General features: G+C 36.6%; 1 protein-coding gene across 2 annotated transcripts in view; it reads right to left on the reverse strand.

The window, feature by feature from the left end:
- The window catches only part of Nep1 (Neprilysin 1), a 400,973-nt gene that overhangs the window by 363,178 nt on the left and 12,856 nt on the right, over positions 1–24,939 (reverse strand). The window contains exon 1 of one of the 2 annotated variants that reach the window (XM_067090434.1): positions 12,262–12,551. The exons of the other annotated variant lie outside the window; for it this stretch is intronic. The gene's annotated coding sequence lies outside the window, so the exon portion shown is untranslated. Of the gene's footprint in view, positions 1–12,261; positions 12,552–24,939 lie in introns of those variants that run through there. 2 annotated transcript variants of the gene reach the window in all.

Consider the following 24,939-nt stretch of genomic DNA (forward strand, 5'->3'; position numbering starts at 1 on the left):
TATCATCCATTTATTTTCAAGCTGAAATGCTAATTACTCTGATCAAACGGCACGCTGTCTCAAGGGCAATTTATTTAAATAGTCGGCTGTAATTTTCAACCCTAATTAAGATACGAGACCGGAATTATTTCATATAATCCAAAACGACTTTTTTAAATCCGTCATGCAATTCTGATAAAACTAAGACATTTTACAAGGACAGAAACGAGTGAGAATATGACTTGAAATTAATTCATTTAAAATCGTCGAGATACAGTGAAGGCGAATAACAAATTGTACTCGAAATTCAACAGACTTATTTATTATCTCTTTAACTGCGCTCTCTGCCGTAATTTTGTCTTAAGAAACTTCTTTTGGTAAAAGTAAAAATAACTTTATGATAAAGTTGCAGAAGCTGGACGAAAACTAAAAAAATTCTTTTGTGTCGCGATGAAAATACATGCAAACTTTTTTTTTTAGGAAAATATGAATTCTTTTCTGTAATTATATATATATATGTGTGTGTATATACATATACATAGCATATATATATATATATATATATATATATATATATATATATATATATATATATATATATATATATATAATATACTTATATATAATATATATACACATATAAATAGATATATATATGTATATATATGTAGATATATAATATATATACCCATAATATATACAGTATACTGTGTGTATATATATATATATATATATATATATATATATATATATATATATATATATACAAACATTAAGCGTTTTTCTTAAATGGGGTTGCTCCCAAAAAGAGAAGATAATGATCACTAGCACTATCATACTGTTGAATCAGGGATGAGCACTTGTGCATTAAACTTCCGTAACACTAACAGCCTCATACCCTTGAAAGAAACGTTCAAACGTTCATCAGTAGACGATCGAGCACTGCTCGACTCTACAACTTAGTGTTATGACAGTGCCGAGCTCGTCCAGTCAAACCTTGCCTCCAGAGCGTGTGGTGGTTGGCAAGGCTCGTACAATAACTACCAGTATGGTGGGCACCAAGAAGAATCGAAAGAAGAAAGCTCTATATATATTATAGCATAATAATTGCTGCGTGTATATGTTTAATTTTACATTCCAAAGGCAAGGGTGTTCCCAATAGTTCTGTTAAATGTAGAACACAAGGTCTCGACCATTGATCCATAGCTTGTCAAATATTCGAGTGAACAATGACATCCTCGTCCCTTGCCTCCATTGGAAGGCTCGTGTGTCTGGCAGCGACGTCATATTACCGGCCACGGGCAGTGTCCGGCGTTTTTGCTAAACAAAAAATTTAAGTATATCTTAGATGAAGCAGACCACTGAGCTGATTAACAGCTCTCCTAGGGCTGGCCCGAAGGATTAGATTTATTTTACGTGGCTAAGAACCAACTGTTTACCCAGCAACAGGACCTACAGCTTATTGTGGAATCCGAACCACATTATGACAAGAAATGAATTTCTACCAACCAACACAGGAACTTTGCCCGTGTTTTAGCGGGCACAAGCGGTAAACTTGTTAATGGGCAAACTGCTCGCTTGTGCACCCGGGAAACGGGCCTTTATACATGCACTGCGCCACTCACCCCTTATCTTGCCAACACTTTCTGTTTCCTGGGGGTTTTAGGTCATCCTTTCCTTCTTCCTTCTAACACTCTATAATCGCATACTCCCATTCTTTACATATCACCAAACCTTCTCTCATAGTTCCTTGTTGGACGGGTTGGTCTATTTCTCGGCTAGCACTCTGCTGGGCCCATGTTCGATTCTCCAGCCGGCCAATGAAGAATTAGAATTTATTTCTGTTGATAGAAATTTGTTTTTCGCTATAATGTGGTTCGGATTCCACAATAAGCTGTAGGTCCCGTTGCTAGGTAACCAAAAATAAGTCTAATCCTTCGGGCCAGCTCTAGGAGAGCTGTTAATCAGCTCAGTGGTCTGGTTAAACTAAGGTATACTTAACCAAACTTTCTCAAAACATTAGTCCATCCTTCCACCTACATTATCTCTAATTACAACTATTTTTATGCATTTATCCCCACAAACCGTTTCAGTTTTCTTATACTAAATATACTGTACAGTCGATTACTCTCTGCCTCTACAAATTTTACTTGTTTTACTCATACTCAATATCCTCATGTCACTTAATTTGCATGCAAACATTCACTTCGTTATAACGCTTTACAGGCAACTTTAAAGCCTGTGGCATGTTTTCAGGGAGCATAAGCTGATGTTATATACAACAATATAACTTATGAAATTTTGAATACTTTCACAGAGCACCAAATCTGCATTCTTGTCGCTTTTGTCTGGAAAAAGCTAAAACACTCCTGAATCATTCTTATCAAACGAATTTCTTCTACTCGCGACGTTTTCTTATTTGATAAGTACTAGTTACTTTACTGATTCGGCATGCAACCATGGTCAGGTTGGCAACTGAAAGAGGATTTTTTCCAGACGATAACAACCGACATATTTTTGCGCTAGACAACTCTGGGCACCCACAAAGGGCTACTTCTCCATAAATTCATAATCAATAGGCACTTTCTAATATATTTTTGTCACATCACAAACTAAAACAATCATTCTTTCTTTAGGACACGAACAGGGAGTTTCACGTGAATATATGAAATATGGATTAATCTTTAAGACCTCGATCAATTGCCTCACTGTTTGGAACATAGAAGAACCTTTATCTTTTTGGTACGTGGCAAGATCAGAAACTGCTGACCTAATGCCACTGTTCTTCAGCATGAATTATGCTTAATCCAGATAACACACACACACACACATATATATATATATACATATATATATATATATATATATATATATATATATATATATATATATATATATATATATATATATATATATATATATATATATATATATATATATATATATATATATATATATATATATATATATATATATATATATATGTATATATATATATATATATATATATATATATATATATATATATATATATATATTATATATATATACATATATATATATGTATATATAAAACTGCAAGCACAATGGATTTAAAACATCATTCGCTCATATTTTATAGAATAATCTGTAATGAGACTAAAAAGTTGTCCATATGATTTCCATAAATATCAGAGGAACCTAAACCTAACGAACTGAAGAGACAGACATCTTGGATTGCCCAAAAACACGATCTTCCAAACACTGACAACCTTCCCGTAAAAAAAAAAAAACTGAAATGTACAAGGAAAGAACTTACGTATTAAACTAATGATGTGACCCAAACATGTGACCAAATTCATATAATTTCAAACAGACTGGGAGAGCGAGAGAGATACAGTGAAATGTAAAATTCTGACAAATTCAAAGTATGTTTTGGGCCTGTAAATTACATTAAAATCAGCTTGGAGAAAGAGGCAGAACGAAATCCAAACTTTCCAACATTTTTGGACATACTCAAGGTAAATGAATTATACCCACCTTTCTCTGGTGTGTGTGTGTGTGTGTGTGTGTGTGTGTGAGAGAGAGAGAGAGAGAGAGAGAGAGAGAACCAGATTCCCAGGTACATGAGACCAGAGGTTTTCAGTAATTCTGACAAAAAAGTTGGAATACTTCTGGATATAATCAAACCGAGAGAGAGAGAGAGAGAGAGAGAGAGAGAGAGAGTCAAGAGGAGAGAGAGAGAGTCCTAAAGTTGGAATACTTCTGGATATAATCCAGTCCAACCAATTACACCCAACATGTTTGAAAGGTAGAGAGCAAAATTTAATTCAAATTTTTGAATTACATCTGCTTATGATTAAGGACAGTTAATAACACCCATGGTGTTCATAGTGAGAGAGAGAGAGAGAGAGAGAGAGAGAGAGAGAGAGAGAGAGAGAGAGAGAGAGAGAGAGAGAGAGCACAGAGAGAGAGAGAGACTTTTGATGCTTATGGATGGACAATTCAAACTTTTAATATTTTCGTGAGAGAGAGAGAGAGAGAGAGAGAGAGAGAGAGAGAGAGAGAGAGAGAGAGAGCTAGCAGATTAGACCAATTCCGGTTTTAGAGAGAGAGAGAGAGAGAGAGAGAGAGAGAGAGACTTTTGAATGCTTCTGGATGGACATGCTCAAGGTCTGTCAATTATACCCACCTTGATTGAGAGAGAGAGAGAGAGAGAGAGAGAGAGAGAGAGCTTTGGATGGACAGACTTTTGAATGCTTCTGGATGGACATGCTCAAGGCCTGTCAATTACACCCACCTTGATTTAAAGAGAGAGAGAGAGAAATTCAAAGTTTTGAATAATCCTCGGTATATTAAAGGCCAGTGACCTACGCACACAATTAAGAGAGAGAAAGAGTGAAATCCAAACTTTTGAACAGTTCTGCGTTTGTTCAAAGCTAGTGAATTATACCCAACTTGGTTAACTAGAGAGAGAGAGAGAGAGAGAGAGAGAGAGAGAGAGAGAGACAACGCGCAAACACTGCCAACCATTCAGTCCTCACCTGTGCAAAGTTCAAAGGCCAGGCCTCCTTTTCTTCACCAAGTCCTTCATCAACAAATATGATTGTCGCAGCCACGGCTTCAGCCAAAGCACAAAGCACCGTGTATGAATCAAAAGCAACTGTATGAACTGGAAGGAGACACAGAAAACTGCCACAAGAAAGAAAAAAAAGATCGAGCAACTTTTGAGTTTGCGTGTTGACACCTGCATGCCCACCCATCAAGGAATAAATAAACCCTCGATTGATACGGTGTTATGTTTAGCATCAGCGACGGCTGGCAATGACCTCGACACTAGAAGCGTCCCTTTATTGCGTTTTCTTTCATTTTGCTTTCGCGCGCGATGAAATGAAAGGAGAGAAAGAGAAAGAGAAACAGAGAGCATTTAACAGTTCAATAACTTCAATAATAGAAAAGTTTTTTTTATTTTCTTATGCTGTTTTAGTTTGATGAGAGAGAGAGAGAGAGAGAGAGAGAGAGTGTGTGAAGGTCATATATCAGTAACATTGAAAAATCTGTAACTTCGTTCATTTTGATCGTGGGCGAGAGAAAGCGAGGGCGGGCGGGGAGGAGCAGGGCGAGAGGTGGAATTAAGATAAGAGAATATTCACTAATTATTTAACGACTCACTTTTTCACCCTTCGCTTTCAGGTGGAAAGTAAGACAAAGGAAAAAACAGGAATAATAAAATATATATATATATATATATATATATATATATATATATATATATATATATATATATATATATATATACACATATATACATATATATACACATATATACATATATATATATATATATATATATATATATATATATATATATAGTTTAGGCCAAAGGCCAAGCACTGGGATCTATGTGGTCATTCAGCGCTGGAAAGGAAACTGAGAGTAGGTAGGTTTGAAAGGTGTAACAGGAGGAAAACCTCGCGGTTGCTTTATGAAATAATCGTTAGTGGGCGGATAGCAAGATGGAGGAAAGAGAATATGAATGGTGGTACAGTAAAAGGAATGAAAGGGGTTGCAGCTAGGGGCCGAAGGAGCTCTTCAAAGAACCTTTAGAAGCAGGCAGTGTGCTTCACGGCTTAAATACGCAATCAAGGAGGTTTAATGACCTCTTTGCACATAATCAATACCGTTTCACCTGTTCAATACACATACATCTTTAAAATACTAAGAGAAGGCCAAGCTAATTTATCCGTATTACTCTACGGCATAATGACGATATTAAAATATAAAATATACTAGCCTATCTTGAAGGGATCTTTCTAGATAGTGACCCCCAAGGGTTTTCGGGGGTCGTTATCTAGGACTAATGTTTCTTGGGGGTCATTGTCTTTATGATATTTACAGTCTTTAGTTTATGTTTTTGCGGTAATCCCCAACGGGCTTGTACTAAACACGCCGAAAAGCTGGATACATACAGAGTTAAAACCCTTGGGGTCACTATCTACGAAAGATCCTCTTGAAGTACACTTCAGAGCCAGGTACTGCTGACAACCGAGTTAATCGTATGTAAGAACTATTTTTTCTTTTTTATGAAAATAGTCTGCTTACCTGATGCCCTCTGAAATTGTCAGTTCACTAGTTGAAGCTACAGAAAATACAGCTTTTCCTATAGTGTGCCATTGTTATCCTAAGGCTCTTGATCTTTTGATGCAGCTGTGAGGAAATACCTTCATTCAGATCAAACCTAAATCTAATCATTCATTGTTAGCTAATTATTTAGCTTCCCTCAAAACGCGACAAGCACCCGACCTTAAGTATCGTATTAGAATATTATTAGCTTACAGTTATTTTTCATCAGAAGAGAGGTGCTATAATGTAAAACTTTAACATTTACATGCAAACTAATTCAAGGGATGACGTGTTCTCACCCTAACCTTGTTCCCCGCAGGAAGATTCTCTTAACTACAACCAAACGGCACGGTAGTTTTTTTATCCCTCGAAGTACTAGTGCACCTCTCTCTCTCTCTCTCTCTCTCTCTCTCTCTCTCTCTCTCTCTCTCTCTCTCTCTCTCTCTCTCTCCCTGATTTTATATAGCGTCCAGTGGCATGGGCAACCAAATGTTTAAGCAAATGTCTACGGAAAACGAATAATGAAGCAAAAAAGTGTTAAAAACTTTTCAGTTATTGACCACAAAATCAAAAATATGATTAAAACAACTCCACTGACATGAAATTTTGATATACAAACTGTAGCTCCAAGCCCAACAGCCTCAAACCCTTCCTGGACGTCATCCAGGGTTTCCAAAAGTAAGTTAAAAAATTCCGATTCTGGATCCACTGCATTGCATCCTAATTGCACTGCAAGACTATTGTTTGAACTGCACGTTATCTTGCTTGAGTGTTATCATCCACGTTAATCAGTGCTTACTGCACTTTCATTATGTATATATTTAGGTAAAAACTGTTACAGAAACAGACCAATTACGAGGAGGTTACAGTCCACCCTGAAAACGAGACCAAGGTCACCAGTTTTTAGTTTTCTGTAAACAAAAACTATTGAGATGGCTAGTTGTCTGTCTGTCCGCTGTAAACAAAAACTATTGAGATGGCTAGTTGTCTGTCTGTCCGCACTTTTCCTGTCCGCCCTCACTTCTGAAAAACTACTTAGGCTAGAGGGCTGCAAATTGGTATGTTGATCATCTACCCTCCAATCATCAAACGTACCAAATTGCAGCCCTCTAACCCCAGTAGTTTTTATTTTATTTAAGGTTAAATTCAGCCATGATCGTGCGTTTGGCACAGCTATAGGCGCCAACAACACATGCCACCAACGGGCCGTGGTTGAAAGTCTCATGGGCCGCGGCTGAGAGTTTCATACAGCATTATACGCCGTACAGAAAACTCGATTGCGCCGAAGTTTCTTCGGCGCATTTTTTACTTCTTGTGCTCTCAAATCACTCGATTTTGCGACGTCAGCGATATCAAAACGACGACTTGTGACTTTCCAAATAAAATTTTCTAAAGGAAACGTCTTTCCTTTTCTTTTTTAAAAGCAGTCTAAAATCCCTAGTCATTGTTTGTTTTTTGGATGGTCAGTACCGCAGTCTTTGAGTTCCCGTCCTCAACTTAATGCAAAGTTCTTATTATTCGAGAGTAGTTCTTCAATGCCAATTGACAAGGTTCCTGCTTATCAGGAACATGGGATAGATAGACAGACAGATACATAGAATATAGGATTTAGGCCACATGTCAAGCGCTGGGACCTATGAGGTCATTTACCGCTGAAACGGGAAATGACAGTAAGAGGGTTCGATAGGAGTAACAGGAGGAAAACCTAACAGTTGCACTTTGAATCAACTGTTAGGACAGGGTGAAAAGACAGATGTAAGAAAGAGGATATGAACGGAGTTACAGTAAAAGGAATGAAAGAGGTTGCAGCTAGGGCCAAAGGGACGCTGATAAGACCCTCAAGTAATGCCTACAGTACACCACGCTGAAAAACGCAACTACATCGCCACATATAAAAAAGCAAAACCGTTAGGTTTTTTATAATACTTTTTTATAATACTTTCGCTACTACTCTGCTCAGTCGACCAAGCTTTGCGAACTCAGATCATCTTAAAAGTACTGCCATTTTCAATAAACGCAAGAATTCCCTGGTCCGTAGTCTGGGACACTAATCTGTTCCCCATTTTCGTTGCACACAAGAGAGCCTGATCATTCAAGAAGAATTTACCTCGTCATATGCAGAGATTTTCTACACATCGTCAATTTGCATTTTTCCATTATTTGTGTTTACTTGCTGTATCATCAGCCGTGCAGATTACCTTCTTGATTGCTTCTTCTGTGAATAAATTCAATTTAACGTGACTGGATTCTCATTTCCCATGGCGACCTTCCAATCCCTGGTTAACTTATGGTAATATCAAGGTAAGTTATCCATTTTTTTCCCTTCATTTTGTTACAGGTTGGTCTTCTCTGTTGGTCCATTAAGGCAGTAACTAAATAAAGACCCCCTTGAATTCCTCCAACGAGACCCAATTTGTAAAAATATATACACATATATATATATATGTTTTTGTGTGTTTATAGTAAATGTTGCTAACACATACAACTGCCCACAAGGCAGTGAAATTTAGAAGGCTAGGTGCAATATATTTTTCTTACAAAACCGGCAATGACAAAATTGCACCAGATCACGACCCGAACCGTCAGTTCAAGTCGACTAACTGATATCAAGCCAAACAAAATCATCCTTAGACAAAGTAAACAATAAACCAGCTGTAATTCTAAGGAAGTTTGTCAGAGAAGTTGCTTGAGAAGGCAAATGATCATGCCTAGCTACTTTGCTTTGGCGATAGTCTCATCCCCTTAGAGCCAAACCTCGGTAATCGCTGGTACCTTCTATTTTCCTTTTTCTAGAATTAGAGCCCTAATTTCCCTTCGCTGCCACTTACCTCTTGAAAAAGTTAAGTATACCTTAGTTTAACCAGACCACTGAGCTGATTAACAGCTCTCCTAGGGCTGGCTCGAAGGATTAGACTTATTTAACGTGGCTAAGAACCAATTGGTTACTTAGCAACGGGACCTACAGCTTATTGTGGAATCCGAACCACATTATAGCGAGAAATGAGTTTCTATCACCAGAAATAAATTCCTCTAACTCTTCGTTAGCCAGGCGGAGAGGCGAACTCGGGCCCAGCGAGTTTCCAGGACACAACTCTACCGACTCGCCCAACGAAGAGCTTAGGCTACTTACCTCTTGGTTTACTATACCGGTAATTTAGTTATTGGGAAGAAATACGCTGTTCATGGATTAAACAGGCAGTCATGTGCAGACATCATGCACCCCCGTTTACGTAACTCTCTCCTTTTCAAATAATATAAAAAAAAAAATCAGTAAATGTCATCAATAAATGCCCCCTGTGCGAGGATATTGCCAGTGCCTTCAAAAAAGAATGGTTGAATAAAAACAAAAATCGAAACTTATACCAAATTACCATCAAGCAAAGGTGTCTTGTTATAGGATGAAGAACAGAGAGAGAGAGAGAGAGAGAGAGAGAGAGAGAGAGAGAGAGAGAGAGAGAGAGAGTTAAAACCATTCAACAACCGCCTAATCTCCCCACTGACAAGCATATTTTCATGCTAATTCTAACCCACAGTTTGTGATACATCCATTTTCTCCCTGGTATCAATACAGTTTTCCAGTTAACATACAAAAGCCAAACATCAAAAATTCACCTATGCTAATTCAGGATATTCCAAAGTAAAAGAAAATTAAAATGTTTTATTTTGACATTCGATTTTCAATGGACTGCGGAGACAAGGAAACAAAAATGCCGAGTGTACATCTGGCCAATTATGAGAGACAAAAACTACTCAATTAACAAATGAGAGAGAGAGAGAGAGAGAGAGAGAGAGAGAGAGAGAGAGAGAGAGAGAGAGAGAGAGAGAGACGAACACACTTGAGATACATGAAATACGGATACATATCACTACATCCGGGATTGACGTCTGGTATAAAAAAACGTTGTAATTAAGATGACCTTGTCAGAGACCTTTGAGAGGTGCAGTTAATAATGACAGTTATTGCACACTTTTAATAATAATAATAATAATAATAATAATAATAATAATAATAATAATAATAATAATAATACTCAGTTATACTGATCTGGACATGAGGATTAACTGTACCCGGTTCAAAGCATTGGCTACAGAACAGGTTGAGGTTACCTGTTTGGTATTTACAAAGATCTTGAGAATTAGTGTTCTTTATACATTGGTATTTACCTTCAAGTCAACCTTAGATGTGGTATGGTCTATTGTGAAGAATTTGACTGCGATCATACAAAAAGTTAGAAATTAGACCTCTAGCATATCATACTGATACCATAAAATCTAATTCGCCATCAAATGGAGTTTTTCTCCCCCTCTCCCATACCTATTATTTGGTGTAACCAGTTGGTTCTTAGCCACGTAAAATAAGTGTAACTCGGGCCAGAGTTAATCAGCTCAGTGGCCTAAAAACTTTTTGGTGTAAAAAGGACGCATTGCAATACTCTTCCCGCTGACCGATACGTGCACATTTTTTCACACAGTTATTGCTTGCATATTAAATCAAATTGTTAGATAACTTCAAATTCCAGTTTCTTATGGTACGCATTATGGGTTACTTTTTTATCAAAATTCCCGTAAGAATACACACAATGGTTTTCTCTGATACTGTATATAAGCGATCAATACGATTCTTACATTCATAGGCTAATTATGATAAATGGTTCGTTTACTCATCAATTACACTTAATATCGCCTCCCCACAATAATGAAAAACATTGGGAATGTAGACTTTGAGGAGGGGTAAATGGATAATGAAACATTTTGCAAAAGAGCTGCAAGTAGGATCTACAGGGCTCGCATGGAAAATTTACAAGAAAGGCCAAGGCTTTATATGCATAACAAACCAACCTACCTAACCTAACTCAGACAATACATCTTACAATATTGGGGGGGCCAGTGGGAGACTTAGAGTTTTTGGGTAGGAAAACACCAACAGCAATGGATTAATATATTCAGAGCAAATAAGAAGCAGCTACAAAATGTGTTTTAATGTATGTAACGCTAAACGATCCAAAGAGAAAAAATCATGAGTAAAAATCTGGAAAATGTTTTAGTAATTAGGCTACAAGAGTAAATCCTAACCTGCCTTAAAGGTGGCGTCTAACTTTAATTGCCACAACACGGTTAAGTTCTTGGCGTTACTAAAATGAGCCGTGTTTGGATCCCTGTGTTTGACCAGTCATGTTGTCAGAGCTGTTGAGAACACGAAGCCCTAATGTGTACTTCAGTCCATCATGTACTACACATGGCAAACAGGCATCAAAGAAGGCCCATAAATAAGTAATATATCTAGGCCCGAGATATTTTCTTGTAATTATGAACATGTGAACATTACTTACAGAAAACAATCTATATATTCGAATGATATTGCGCTTGCATAATGGCCAGAATAATAAAACATTTACAGAAAAACCATATTGCAGGCATATGCCTAGACTAGTCTAATCCTAACTTCTTTGCTTGCTCTGACTAGCCTAAAAAGGCTACCACCTGATGAAACCAAAACTGTGCCATATATCGTTACCTAACATTACGACAGGTAACGTTGCTTTCAACTGTTCTGCTTATATAATTCTACTTTAAATAAAATTTTGACGAAGACACTTCAATTTACAAGATCTTCGAATTGTACGATCGACAGTTAGTTTGTTGTGCTAACAGTGCTCCAGAAAGTATGACATGTTTTTCACATTCACTGAACCAACATGTTGCAGTATATGCTGTTGGAACAACCAGTATAACATCAACTTCAACGTAACCTTTGGGGTCACTTCGTACTTGGTATGGGGGATTCGCCTCCTTTGACGCCTTTTATCTTTGGCTAAACAATGTGGTAGTGATAATACGCCGAGGTACGGACTAACCTAACCTAACCTCACCTGATATGAGGATTTTGTTCCCTTGGAAAGCTTTATAATTCATGTTATTAATAATTACTTGCAACGACTTTCATACTAACGAAAACATTCTGGAAATTAATTGAAATACAAAATATTCAAACTATAAAATAACAATACCTAATTAAAAGTAGCTTGCACCATTTTTAAAGCAGCAAGACGCATGTGCTGCTGCGCATTGTTTTGGAAGAACTTCCAGCTAGGCTACAGAAAATAGCTCACCACTTCAAGTGGAAACACACAAAGCATTACACACCTGAAGCCCAAAATTACGAATTAGTTTCCAACTAACCTTTGCTTGGAGGCTCTTCTTCCCGAACGTAACCTTAGGCCTACTTAACCGCAAACTTCTATGACTTCTTGTAGCCAAGGTTCTAAAAGGCCCGGACCAGTATGGGTTAACCATGTGTTTGTAAAGAAAGGCAGGCACGTCGTGGATGTCTTATTGCAAAGCATAAAATCAATACGTATGCATCAAATCAGGTAACAACTGTTACACCTTTGAACGCCAAAATAATTACAAGTTAACACTCAACACTTGCATAACAGAGTCTTCGCTGTGGCACCAGCAGAATTTCGGTCATGTCGTACTTGATAGTGAGCTCAACTACGTTCCCGTGAAGTTTCGTCATTTCATGTCTCAGTAAGATCGACTGAAATCACGTTTAGCCACGACATACTTCACTAAAAATTGTACAATGGATCTACTGTACATTCTTCGGCAGCTTGAAACTAGTACAAAATGATTAATAACTGAAAAGTACGGCACTTTCGTTCTCTAGCTTCTCGTCACTGGTAGAGAAACTAGACTAAAAGATAGGTTAACATTGTTACAATGGGTTTTATTTAACTGTAGTAGATGCCACTAAACTTTTCCGCCTTATTCGTGAATGGTGGGGCGAGAATTCAAATCACAGGAAATATATATATATATATATATATATATATATATATATATATATATATATATATATATATATATATATATATTTAATAGCCTCGTTTTCTCGACCAGTTTACGGTACCTGTATTCCAGAGGCATCTCCCTGCGGGTAAAAATAGCAGTGAACCTTGCAAATGCAACCCTTGGAGTCTTGGTTAGCAGAAAAATAAATTTCAAGTTGAACAAATCACAAAAATTAAGTTTTTAATGGCACAAATTCGAGCGGAAAATGTCTCTTAAACTTAAGTTTCCATGATTCGTTGCTGTACCGGTTTTCAGTTTCTTTCTAATTTAATTTTTCAAGATCATTCTTCCTTTTTTATGCCTTAATCTTCCTGAAAACTCGCGTTTAATACTGTTGAAATTTCATAGGTTTACAATAATACGGTCTTTATCTTCAGAGTTTACTTCTTAAAGCATGGAATCCATGTAGCAGAGCTCTTATTGCTAGTCAGATTGTATAGTTTGCTGTCCAAGTTGCTTTTGAATAAGTTCATCTCTAGATTCGTCTTGAATATCTCCAACTTTTAGCAATTTGCTTCGGCAGCGCGCTTAATAAGCTGTATGTCTAGATTCAGCCACGCTCAAACATTCTGATGCCGTTTTGCACGGCCACCAGGAGGACTCAAACAATTCGGTGTCCCGAAATATTTCGGGACTGAACCGCTATGCAGGTCAAAACCTATTTTGCATTCTAGTCTTGCTTTAATTGGTACCACACATTTAAATTCTCCTCTGCGTCCCCGTCGGTGATATCGCACAAAATAATTGCAGAGGTAAGCTGTACGAATGCGAAGAAATATTAATTAAATATTAAGGGATAAGAAGAAATATTTTAATAAAATAGTTTTGAATACATATATTTAAAGTGTATAAGAAAATTTTTATTGAATATTATGTTAAAACCCGTGTATTTACATATATTTAGAAAACTGATGTAAAGCAACCTGTTAATGACATTTCAAACAAAGTTGGATACCGCGATCCTAAGGGTACTCTCGAGTCTCATGCAATGAACCTCCGGAATTCGTGACTGCCTTCCGTTCGCTGTGATTCTGGATTTCTTTAACGAACCTATACCTATACACGAGGCAGTTGTCGTTACCCAAGAGAGAAGTCCATTATATCACCAAGAAAAATTACGCAATTGGAAACACCGTTTTAACGCAATGAAATAAAGAGAGAGAGATGCACCAAAATTTGAGTTAACTTCATTCTTCACAACCCGTGAAGCCTTCATTGACTGTGGTCTCTGTCATACAGCCTACAATGAAGAATTTTTAGTCCAGATCATTTGCCTTGATCAGGCATTTAATTTTTTTTTTTGTTTTTTTTTTAGTTTTCTCTACAAACTTATTTCCGAATTTTTTCAAGTGATTAGGCTATTCTTCGAGTTCCTGATTAATGGTTTGGTCTCTAATGCTGCTACTTCCGTTGCTACTAATACTACTAACACTGCCAATAGTTAATAATCCGTGGCTACACTCTTCCGCCAAAAGTTTAATCAACGTAAAATTCTGAGACGGAAGTCGAGACCGTGTCGTCAAGGCCGACCCTTTCCCTTAATCAAAGAGGAATCGAAAGGTTTCCGAGATGCCCTTTTAACCAAAAGTTTTTCCTGAATCAAGCCCCCAACCACCCGTCCCCCCTCTTCCTTAGGCACCTTTAGTCAACGGCCGAAGGGGGGGAAAGGAAGAAAATTGAACTTTCTTTTTCAGGGAGCCAAGTCTAGGATACTTTCCTTTGATGGACAGGAAAGTCTCAAGTTTCACTCTCTCAATTAGGTCTACAGTGTCTCCAGTGAATGTCTCAAATTTTTAACGTCTCAGTAGCGTTTGTTGCGGAAGAGTTGGTAGTGGTAGAGTTATGGCAATGACTTTTTATATTTGTATTAGCAATAGTTGCAATAGTAGTGGTGATCGATGCATCAGAAGCTGAAGTATACAAATTAGTTTTTGAGTAACTGCAGCGTCTAGTAATACTATAGGAATAAACTATTTCAAATTTTATTAGCTATATTAGTTCTATCATTAGTAAGTCAACAGTAGTGGCAATAGTACTGTAGTAGCATAGCCAATATTGATAGTTGCAGCATTAGGACCGGGGTTAATAGCATTTGCAGTAAAAGAAGTGGAATAATTAGCGGTAGCCGCAGTGCTGCATTAACATTAACAAACAATTCAGCGACTCGATCAGCACAACAACTATTCTTAGCAGCAGCAGACCTGCTAACTAACGCACCAGCAGCAACAGCACTAGTAGGAACAGCAGGAGCGTTAGTAGTGCCGATGTCTGACCTGACAACAAATAAATAAAAGGAAAAACAAATCAGAGGAGACACGTCGAAAAGGTTTCCTTTTTAAGAGTGAAAAGTAATCAAATGTGATGCCATTCTAGCTACCTTCCTTTTAAATGGGAACGAGGAAGATACTGAAAAGACGACCCTCGTTTCTTTTGAAATCACTCGGTTTATTTTCTGCTTCTCTCTCTCTCTCTCTCTTAATGTATAAAGTCAGGGTCGTTCCGGGATGGATGAACGGAGTACGTACACACCGGGGTTTCCAGCGCCACAGAGACGGGAGTGTTTTTCTGAAAGGGAGGCGGCTTATCATCCGAGTTGATTCAAATGATATACTATACCGTAGTTGGTGGCGGTATTTCCTTTGCAATGGGACCTGCTTGTTTGTGTTTGGCATACATTTATAATCCCTCGTCAGTTGAAAAGCTCCTTAGCTGCTTGACAGTTTCCTGAGTAGTGTCAAAAGGAAAAGACTCATACTGCCTCTGTATACACACACGCAAGTATGTGTGTATATATATATATATATATATATATATATATATATATATATATATATATATATATATATATATATATATATATATATATATATATATATATATATATAGTATGTGTATGTCTATCTATCTGTTATTTATGATGAAGCTCCGCACGTAATCAGATAACAGAAAAAGCAATATCAAAGAGCGATAGATCATAAAATTACGCAATTAAAAGTGCTTCTTTAAAAGCTGCACTGCGTGCATATTCAGTCAACTCATTGTCCAGTGAATCAAAGTGGCGTGTGCTTGCTAACACTATCTTTATAGCGAGCGTCTGTTGCTTTAGGTCATTACATTATAAAACCTCCTAATTATATATTATATATATAATATATATATATATATATATATATATATATATATATATATATATATATATATATTTAGTACCAATATCCCCACAGTAGTAGCTTACCAGATATCCTCGCCAAGTGAACTTTCGAAAGAGAGTTTTTCCATACTATGCCTATGCGCATTTTCCCCACACATTCAGTCTGGATGGCTTTGGTGCACTGCACTTGAGATTAGTCCACCATCCCTTCCCTTAGTGGTTTCTAAGGTTGAAATTATTATCTGATGGATCTGTTTCATTCAAAGCAGTACCGATTTTAAGATATCCTCTAACCCCACTTTCTGCATGTCATCAGTACAGTTTGGTAGTAGTCGTAAGAAACAACGGAGGATCGAAGGACATTAGAATTGCCAGTCACCTTACGGCACGCCCACTGCCGAAGGGGTGTCTTCTGTGATTGGTAATAGACAGTTACGGCCTCCCCTTACATGCTCCATCAAGACAAAATTCAAAAATTGATACCACCATACTTACAATCACTTACATATTATACTCTTACTGTGCTGATCATCTTCCATACTTCAGTTGATTATAAACAGTCATTTCATTAGCATTTTGCGCCATTCAACATTAGCAAGTTTGACTAATAGCACTTAGCTAGTTGTTGAGAACCAAAAAATTCTGCAATATATTCTCCCAGCGCAATAGTTAGACTGATCCTTGATCCAAACGTAGGAAGCTGCAGAAAAGCGATGGACGTGTGTCCCTTTCTCAGCCTTGCTCCGAAAAGTCAGAGAGTAACTGGAAATATTTAGTGTTTCTTTCCTCAGTGCACATTTCTCTCTAACTCCCTTAAGTGATATAACTGAATTCAAACTCTCCAGTAATTTTAAAAGAATAGATGAATTTTTATTGAAGAAAATGTACATTTTATCAACGAATAGTTCAGAGGCAGGTGAGGAAAAAACTACCACAATAGACTATTTTCATCGGCGCTGATGAAGATATAAATGACTGTCTGATCCGGCTTGAAGTCAGTTGTATACTGTGGTTATTATTGATCAACTTGACTTGGAATTGTAAGTCAGTATCTAATTCATTTGGAACTCAAAGGCGTAACCATGACGTGGTAATGCGTTGGAGTCTGTTGAGACGAAGTTATTTCTGAAACCTCAGTTTGACTAGGTCAAGCTGGCCTACCCTCTTCTTCAATAGCAATGCATTAATTCTTTCAGGAGATACAAATACCAGCTGTCCATTTCGACAAGTCCTTCTCAAGAATTTCTTTATAGCTGAGGTCCCGGAATTTCTTCATTTTCCCTAGGCCTAACAGGCTCTCGCCGTTCCAGTAAGAGACTGCTGCTTGGGAATTGTGCCGTAAGTAGTCATTTTGGTCCCAAGTCCCAGGCCAGATGATCATGAAAGCCTAACCGCCCTCCCCCCATCACCCCACACCAACTATGCTTTGTAGGTAAATCAAATTTTCCACAGAAGTGACAACAAAGTATATCTAGGCCAACAGAAGCATGGTAATACAATAAATAAAAAAAAATAGAGGCTCATTTTATTTACAGTCTCAAAACTCTTAACATAACAATCGAGAAACTTAGCATTTTTATTGGCAAAACGATTAATATCCAAAGCCGTTCTTTCTTGATTTCACTGATGCAATGTTATTTGTTTTGTTAAAATCTGTGTTTTGAGCTCTATCACTTAAGATGGACTGTAACGCCAAGCCAGTTAGTTGCTTTTGACCCACTGAAATACAACCATAGTTCAAAATTACTTTGAAAATGACATTCCTGACTTTGCTGCAATCACTGAAGCTATTAATAGAAGAACCACGCTGCGCAAACGGCAGGACAGCATGAGACAATTCTTTAACATCAGAGAGGAAATTAAATGTAAAAAGAACATTAGGAACAGACTAAAACAACGAATAACCATAACCTAAATCAACGGGGAAAGAAAACACTTGAGATTAAAGTGATGGAGAGATTTTCAGAAAATCTTTGGGAAAATTCATCTGCCTTCTTCCGATTTTCCAACTCCTGAGGTTATGAGCCTTGGTGCGCCTCTTCGGTAGGCTTCATTCCTGGAAACGACTGCCAGCGTCTGCGGGAAACTGTGTCGATCACTGCAAAAAAATTCAGTTGCTCGAAAACACTGCTCAGGGTCACTGAACCCCTTCTCTTTAGACTGATTCTTCAATGTGTCTTTTAATCTTCAATCTCTCGAATCCTTCTATTTGCAAACTAGTCTGAACACACTCACTCAGCAGTTGTTTCTGAGGTTTCAGTTACTGGTTCTCTAGGCCTCTCTCTCTCTCTCTCTCTCTCTCTCTCTCTCTCTCTCTCTCTCTCTCTCTCTCTCTCTCTCTCTCTCTCTCAGGTTAGTAATGCCAAGGTTATGTGCAGAATGCATCTGACTTCTCCGGATGGTGCATTGCCAACACATCCTTTAATCCTTTCTTGTGATTTCGTTTTAGTGCAATTCTCCTTTATCGAAGAAGCTTTGTTTTTTTCTTTATTTTGTGAATTTACTGATGTCGCATCGCCTACGACATATTTATTTGTCAAAGCATTCTGAAGTGCTAATATCTCTCCTTCTCTCTCCTAGCGACTGAAAGACATTTACATATTTTCCTTTCAGCCTAAGTGCTTTTTTTTATTCATCTACTATTTGAAAGCGTATTAGTAAATATTTTTCCGTTTGACTGACAGCCCTGTTGCCATCTCTATCTTGGAGTTTAACAAGATCCAGAATTTCGGGGTGAGGTTATCAAGTCAGTGAACTTGGAAGGATATTATGACTTCTCTGTCAGTAAAAGTGGATTTATTTACGGGTCTATGTATGTAGACATATTGATAAAAATACAATTCAATTTGCCTTTCAAGCAACAGAAATGATACAACAGACGACGAGAGAATTCAGAAGTGAATTGTGTAGTGGGAATGGATTGAGAAGAAAAAAAAACATTAGAATTACAAAGAGAATCGGTAGATGAAGATAACACCCAACATCAGAATATTAAGTGTACCGCAAAGAATACACTTGTCATGTCATAGAAATCAGCGCTATTATCTTCTGAATAACAGGACAAAACCAGGGGGATGCGGGATCTAAAAATAGTCTGGAAAGCAGTTTATCGTAGTGTTCATACAACCCCGGATAATCGGGAAGAGCATTGGACAGCATCTATTTCTGGTAATATACTGTCATATCAATGGCCAAAAGATGAGATGTAGGAAATTTTTTTTTTTTTTTTATTATAAAACCGCTTCTCTAAAGGTTCAAAGAGTCTTCACAGTATTAGAATTATAGGTCTAGCAATAGCAGATGAAGGGTAATTCTGAAGTCACCAGAATTAGCAGTTCAGCATCAGCAGAAAGATTGGTGGTTTTACACCAATAATAATGGAAATAACAGACTAAACAGGCCTCAGCACTTGCATTTGTCACATACAATCTACTTAAGCATTTCAGACACTGAAGCCATTGACTGTATCACCTCGTATATAGCTTAAATTATAGGAAAAGGAGTTACAAAAAATTACAGGTAAAATTTGAACCAAAGGAAAGCATACCCAAAAATGGTTGTCAATTCAGATTAGCAGGGCAACAGTCGCTGGCCCATACACTTACCTCTTCCAGGAAAAAGCCAAATTTACAATCGCAATGGAACATTTCGCAACAGAAACGTCAAGAACGCCAAAGTCCCGACGTATATCGCGCCATTTACATTCATCTCACATGCCTATTTGCATACCAGGGACATAAGGCCCTTACTTTCTCATGTGCTTTTCTAACGTTTCGGGGATAGAGTATTCGAAAACCAACATTATTGAATCATGTCGCGCAAAGGCCGATGTATCAGTTTAATGGGAGACATATGTCTTATTACAGCATCCCAATAGAACATTAAGAGTGTACCTTAGTTTAACCAGTCCACTGAGCTGATTAACAGCTCTCCTAGGGCTGGCCCGAAGGATTAGACTTACTTTACGTGGCTAAAAAGTTAAGTATACCTTAGTTTAACCAGACCACTGAGCTGATTAACAGCTCTCCTAGGGCTGGCCCGAAGGATTAGACTCATTTTACGTGGCTAAAAACCATCTGGTTACCTAGCAACGGGACCTACAGCTTATTGTGGAATCCGAACCACATTGAACCGAGAAATGAATTTCTATCACCAGAAATAAATTCCTCTAATTTTTCATTAGCCGGTCGGAGACTCGTACGCAGGCCCAGCAGAGTGCTAGCCAAGAACTATACCGACCCGTCCAACGAACAACTACAGTATATATACAGTACTGCTTTATTCAAATATCTTTCTACAAAAATAAATCCTATTCGACTGGCATAAAAAGAAAAGAGATATAAAAATTGAAGCCGACACGTGCTGGATTCCCCACCCTCATCCATCAAAAGCTCTCTCTCTCTCTCTCTCTCTCTCTCTCTCTCTCTCTCTCTCTGTAACTGCTATATCTGGATGGCACTTTCGTTAACTGGAATTCGGAAAAACAAACATTTTTGTATTTGTATAGCGTTAACTATGACACTAGAATCGTTTTTTGTTTGGTCAGATTGAAGTCGGAATATTTTTCAAAACGCTCTCGTTCCTTCAACCTCTCGCCTCTCAGGCTCAAAGTGCTTGCTTTTTTATTGAATGTGTGGATATATATACACCCACTAAAGAACTGGCATACGCATGCACACGTACAAAATATACACACACACACACACACACACACACACATATATATATATATATATATATATATATATATATATATATATATATATATGATTATATGTATGTATATATATAGTATATATATATATATATATATATATATATATATATATATATATATATATATATATATATATATATATGTGTGTGTGTGTGTGTGTGTGTGTGTGTGTAGAGTGTAGAGGAGAGATAGAGAGCCAGAGAGAGGGAGAAAGGTACATATATATACTGTATATAGGGATATATATATATATATATATATATATATATATATATATATATATATATATATATATATATATATATATATATATATATATGGGTATATATACATATATGAAATTTTATCACACAGTGATTTATATACATTCATGAAGCTACAAATGTCGCTTAATATCTCTTGATGGCTCGGTGGGTGGACCGTCGACTGGAGTCGCTGGAAAGTAACTGCGTCGAGGGATCGAGACCCTGCAGTACCGATCCATTTATCACTAATAAATTCCCCTTCGGTGATAATTCCCCATCGGGGATATTCTGGAGGTAGTGTGAATTTGATATTAAGCGGCATTTGTGGCTTCATGAATATATATACATATACAGTATATATACATAGATATATATATATATAGGTATAAATATGTATGCATATATATACATAGGTGCGATTGTGTGTATATAGCAGTCTAAAACGCAATAAACACTTCATCACAGCTACAGTGTTGAGGATAGGTCTCTTCCAGCCCTAGTAAAAATATCTGAATTCGACGAAAATATCTATGTATGGTCGGGTGGTTAACGTTAATTTTATTCTGATGAATCGGGTAAAGGTTTGAATCCTGCCATGGGCGTCATAGATTCTTCATTTGTCTCCATTTGCACCTTAGGCTTTCCAGTGAAAGCGTACCCAAAAATTTTGTAGAAATCGAGAAGAGGCCATTGTGGCTATCATGCACAAATATATAAATATAGATAATATATATATATATATATATATATATATATATATATATATATATATATATATATATATATATATATATATATATATATATATATATATATATATATATATATATATATATATATATATATATATATATATATATATATATATATATATATATATATATATATATATATATATATATATATGTATATATGTGTGTGAGTGCGGGTGTGAGTGCTTGTGTGTGCGTGCATAGACATCGTGGCTGAGTGGTACAGCTTTCAGCTTATGCTTGTTAATGGGTGTCGGCGTCTGCTGATGTCAGGATAGAGACGTTTGGTGAAAGAAGAGAAAGCGTGCTTATGGTTCTTTCCCGTGCATAAAAATCGACTCAGACGTGTATCTTGAAAATCCATTACCGAAGAAGTGAATAAACAACAATGACTTCTGGAACCTCGCTCAGCCTAGGGAAAAAGTTGTTAAGCAGAAAATGCTTTATATGTATATGTATATATGTATATATATATATATATATATATATATATATATATATATATATATATATATATGTGTGTGTGTGTGTGTGTATACTGTGTGTATATATATACATATATGTATATATATATATATATATATATATATATATATATATATATATATATATATATATATATATATATATATATATATATAATGTCACAATGACACATTAATGGCTTAGAAATAAAGTCGATACCAGTCAAGGCCTACACCCAGTGTATTATTTCTTCACCTGCAGTTAATTGATGTATCCAATATATATAGATATATATGTACACACACATACATATATATATACATATGTAGATATATATATATATATATATATATATATATATATATATATATATATATATATATATATATATATATATATACCCCTCTCGACATCTGACTCAGGTAGCACTCCCCAGAAACACAACACCCGAAAACATCCCATTTTATGCAGCACGGAAACCCATTTCCCAAAGACGGAAGTCTGAAATGAGTCATGAATATGCATGGCGAATTTCCGGGTGTCTTCAGTTTAACTTGTTTTGCATAAAATCAGTACGTTTTTTTTTTTCGTGGCGGGGGTGAGGGGGAGGGGAAGGGGAAGGGGAATAGGTCATGTTTGGGGGGTCCGGGAGTGACTCCGAATCGATTTACCGCAGATGGCTTCGTTTCGTTCGAGGATTTGCTGTGAGGGATTTTTGGCGCGAGATTTTTGGCGGCAGAGTACGAAACAATTTCTTCTTCTTCTTTTACTGAAGATTATGACTCAAGATTTTAACATGCTGTTCGTTTGTCTTCGTTGACCCAACGGCAAAATAACAATCTGTCGGCCGTGTAATCTAAAGCAGATTAGTCCAGAGAAAATACTTTTTACCTGGGGACGGAAAAAAACGTGTTCAGGATTCCATTTACGATGACCTTTAAAAATGCAATGTGGTCACTTAATGTTTTGAACTATAATGAGACTCTAGATTATAAAATGCCGGAAAAGGGATTCTTTCGGAGCCTTTTAGGAAAGATTTTCCTTCAATTCCAACCCTGGTATATGATAGCAAGAAGGATACTAATTTTAGCCACGAAGTGCAATAATTGACAAACGCCTTCTCTCTAGATTTTACCTAAAATGCTGATTTTCGGCAATGGTGAGCTAAATCTATAGTCTGCAAGCTTCTAGATCAGCAAGCTAGTCCAAGCTGCCACACTTCACTCTACGCATGGCTGCCAAGCTAAATAACAGCAAAAAAGACACTCAAAGCTTTAAACAAAATCTTCGTGTTCTTATCGCAAAACAGAACTCTTGGTCGTCCCCCTTCATTTTTATTCCCTCTGCTTGTTCTTATGAAATTCCTTACTTTCCTTTGGTTATTTACTGAAAATTTTGAAAAATGATGGAGAAATATTATCGGTGTAACCCCAGAGTACTGGCAGTGACATAAGACCCACTTCTGTGTAATATCTTGTTCACTCCAGATCTGACCATGTAGATTGTTTGCAATTGATCAAAGGAAAGGCCTCAGAATTCTATTTCAGTCATAAATTAGTTGGTTTTTATTTACAATACCTTATCAAACCATTGCAATATGTATCTCAATTAGGTCAGAGTATTAGCTAGAGAACTAACATTTCGGAGTATTTTTGCATGAAATGTGGTAAAAAAATGTTGCTCTGAACACGGCCGACGTATAATGAGTTCATTAGCCAATCGCCGCAAATAGAGCGTCAGATTTCCTATGTAAACTATATACTGGAAGGGCCAACGACGTGTTACTGGTGTTTATATACAAAACATTTAATACACCGTTATATATATATATATATATATATATATATATATATATATATATATATATATATATATATATATATATATATATGTTTATACACACACACACACACATATATATATATATATATATATATATATATATATATATATATATATATATATATATATATATATATATATATATATATATATATATATATATATATATATAGCGTGTGTGAGTGTGTTTAAGCCAGGCAGACGGACAAACAAATAAACAGAGAGAGACAGAGAGAGAGAGAGAGAGAGACAGAGATAGAGATAGAGTGTGTGTGCTCGGTGTCTCCACAAATTCATGGCAGCGTTCCTTGCCTCATTAAAGGGAAAGAGACAATTAACCCTGCCATTCCATCGACGTCCCAAAAAATCGTAATAAGCTTTATAGTGATACAGCTTTTAAGAAGAGAGAGAGAGAGAGAGAGAGAGAGAGAGAGAGAGAGAGAGAGAGAGAGAGAGAGAGACTCATAATTATGCACTGGATTATCCATTTGAAGTTCCGGGTACGTCCTATTGGGTTAATACTATTATTTTCGGGGGAGGGAAAGGGGGACGACGGACAGGAGACTGGGAATGGCAAATTAGTCATAATTATAAGACTTCAGCCATATGGATGTATTTATTTCTCCTCATCGGTAAAATCCATAAGGATGTGGTTTTTATCGAGAAACTATTTCTGTATAACTATGGCACAAACAGGATTGCACGCGTCCCTACAGAAACAAGCACACGCACGCAACACGCAGACAAACACTTACATATATATATATATATATATATATATATATATATATATATATATATATATATATATATATATATATATATATATGT

Source organism: Macrobrachium rosenbergii, chromosome 4, assembly GCF_040412425.1.
Source record: "Macrobrachium rosenbergii isolate ZJJX-2024 chromosome 4, ASM4041242v1, whole genome shotgun sequence".
NCBI classification, from domain to species: domain Eukaryota; kingdom Metazoa; phylum Arthropoda; class Malacostraca; order Decapoda; family Palaemonidae; genus Macrobrachium; species Macrobrachium rosenbergii.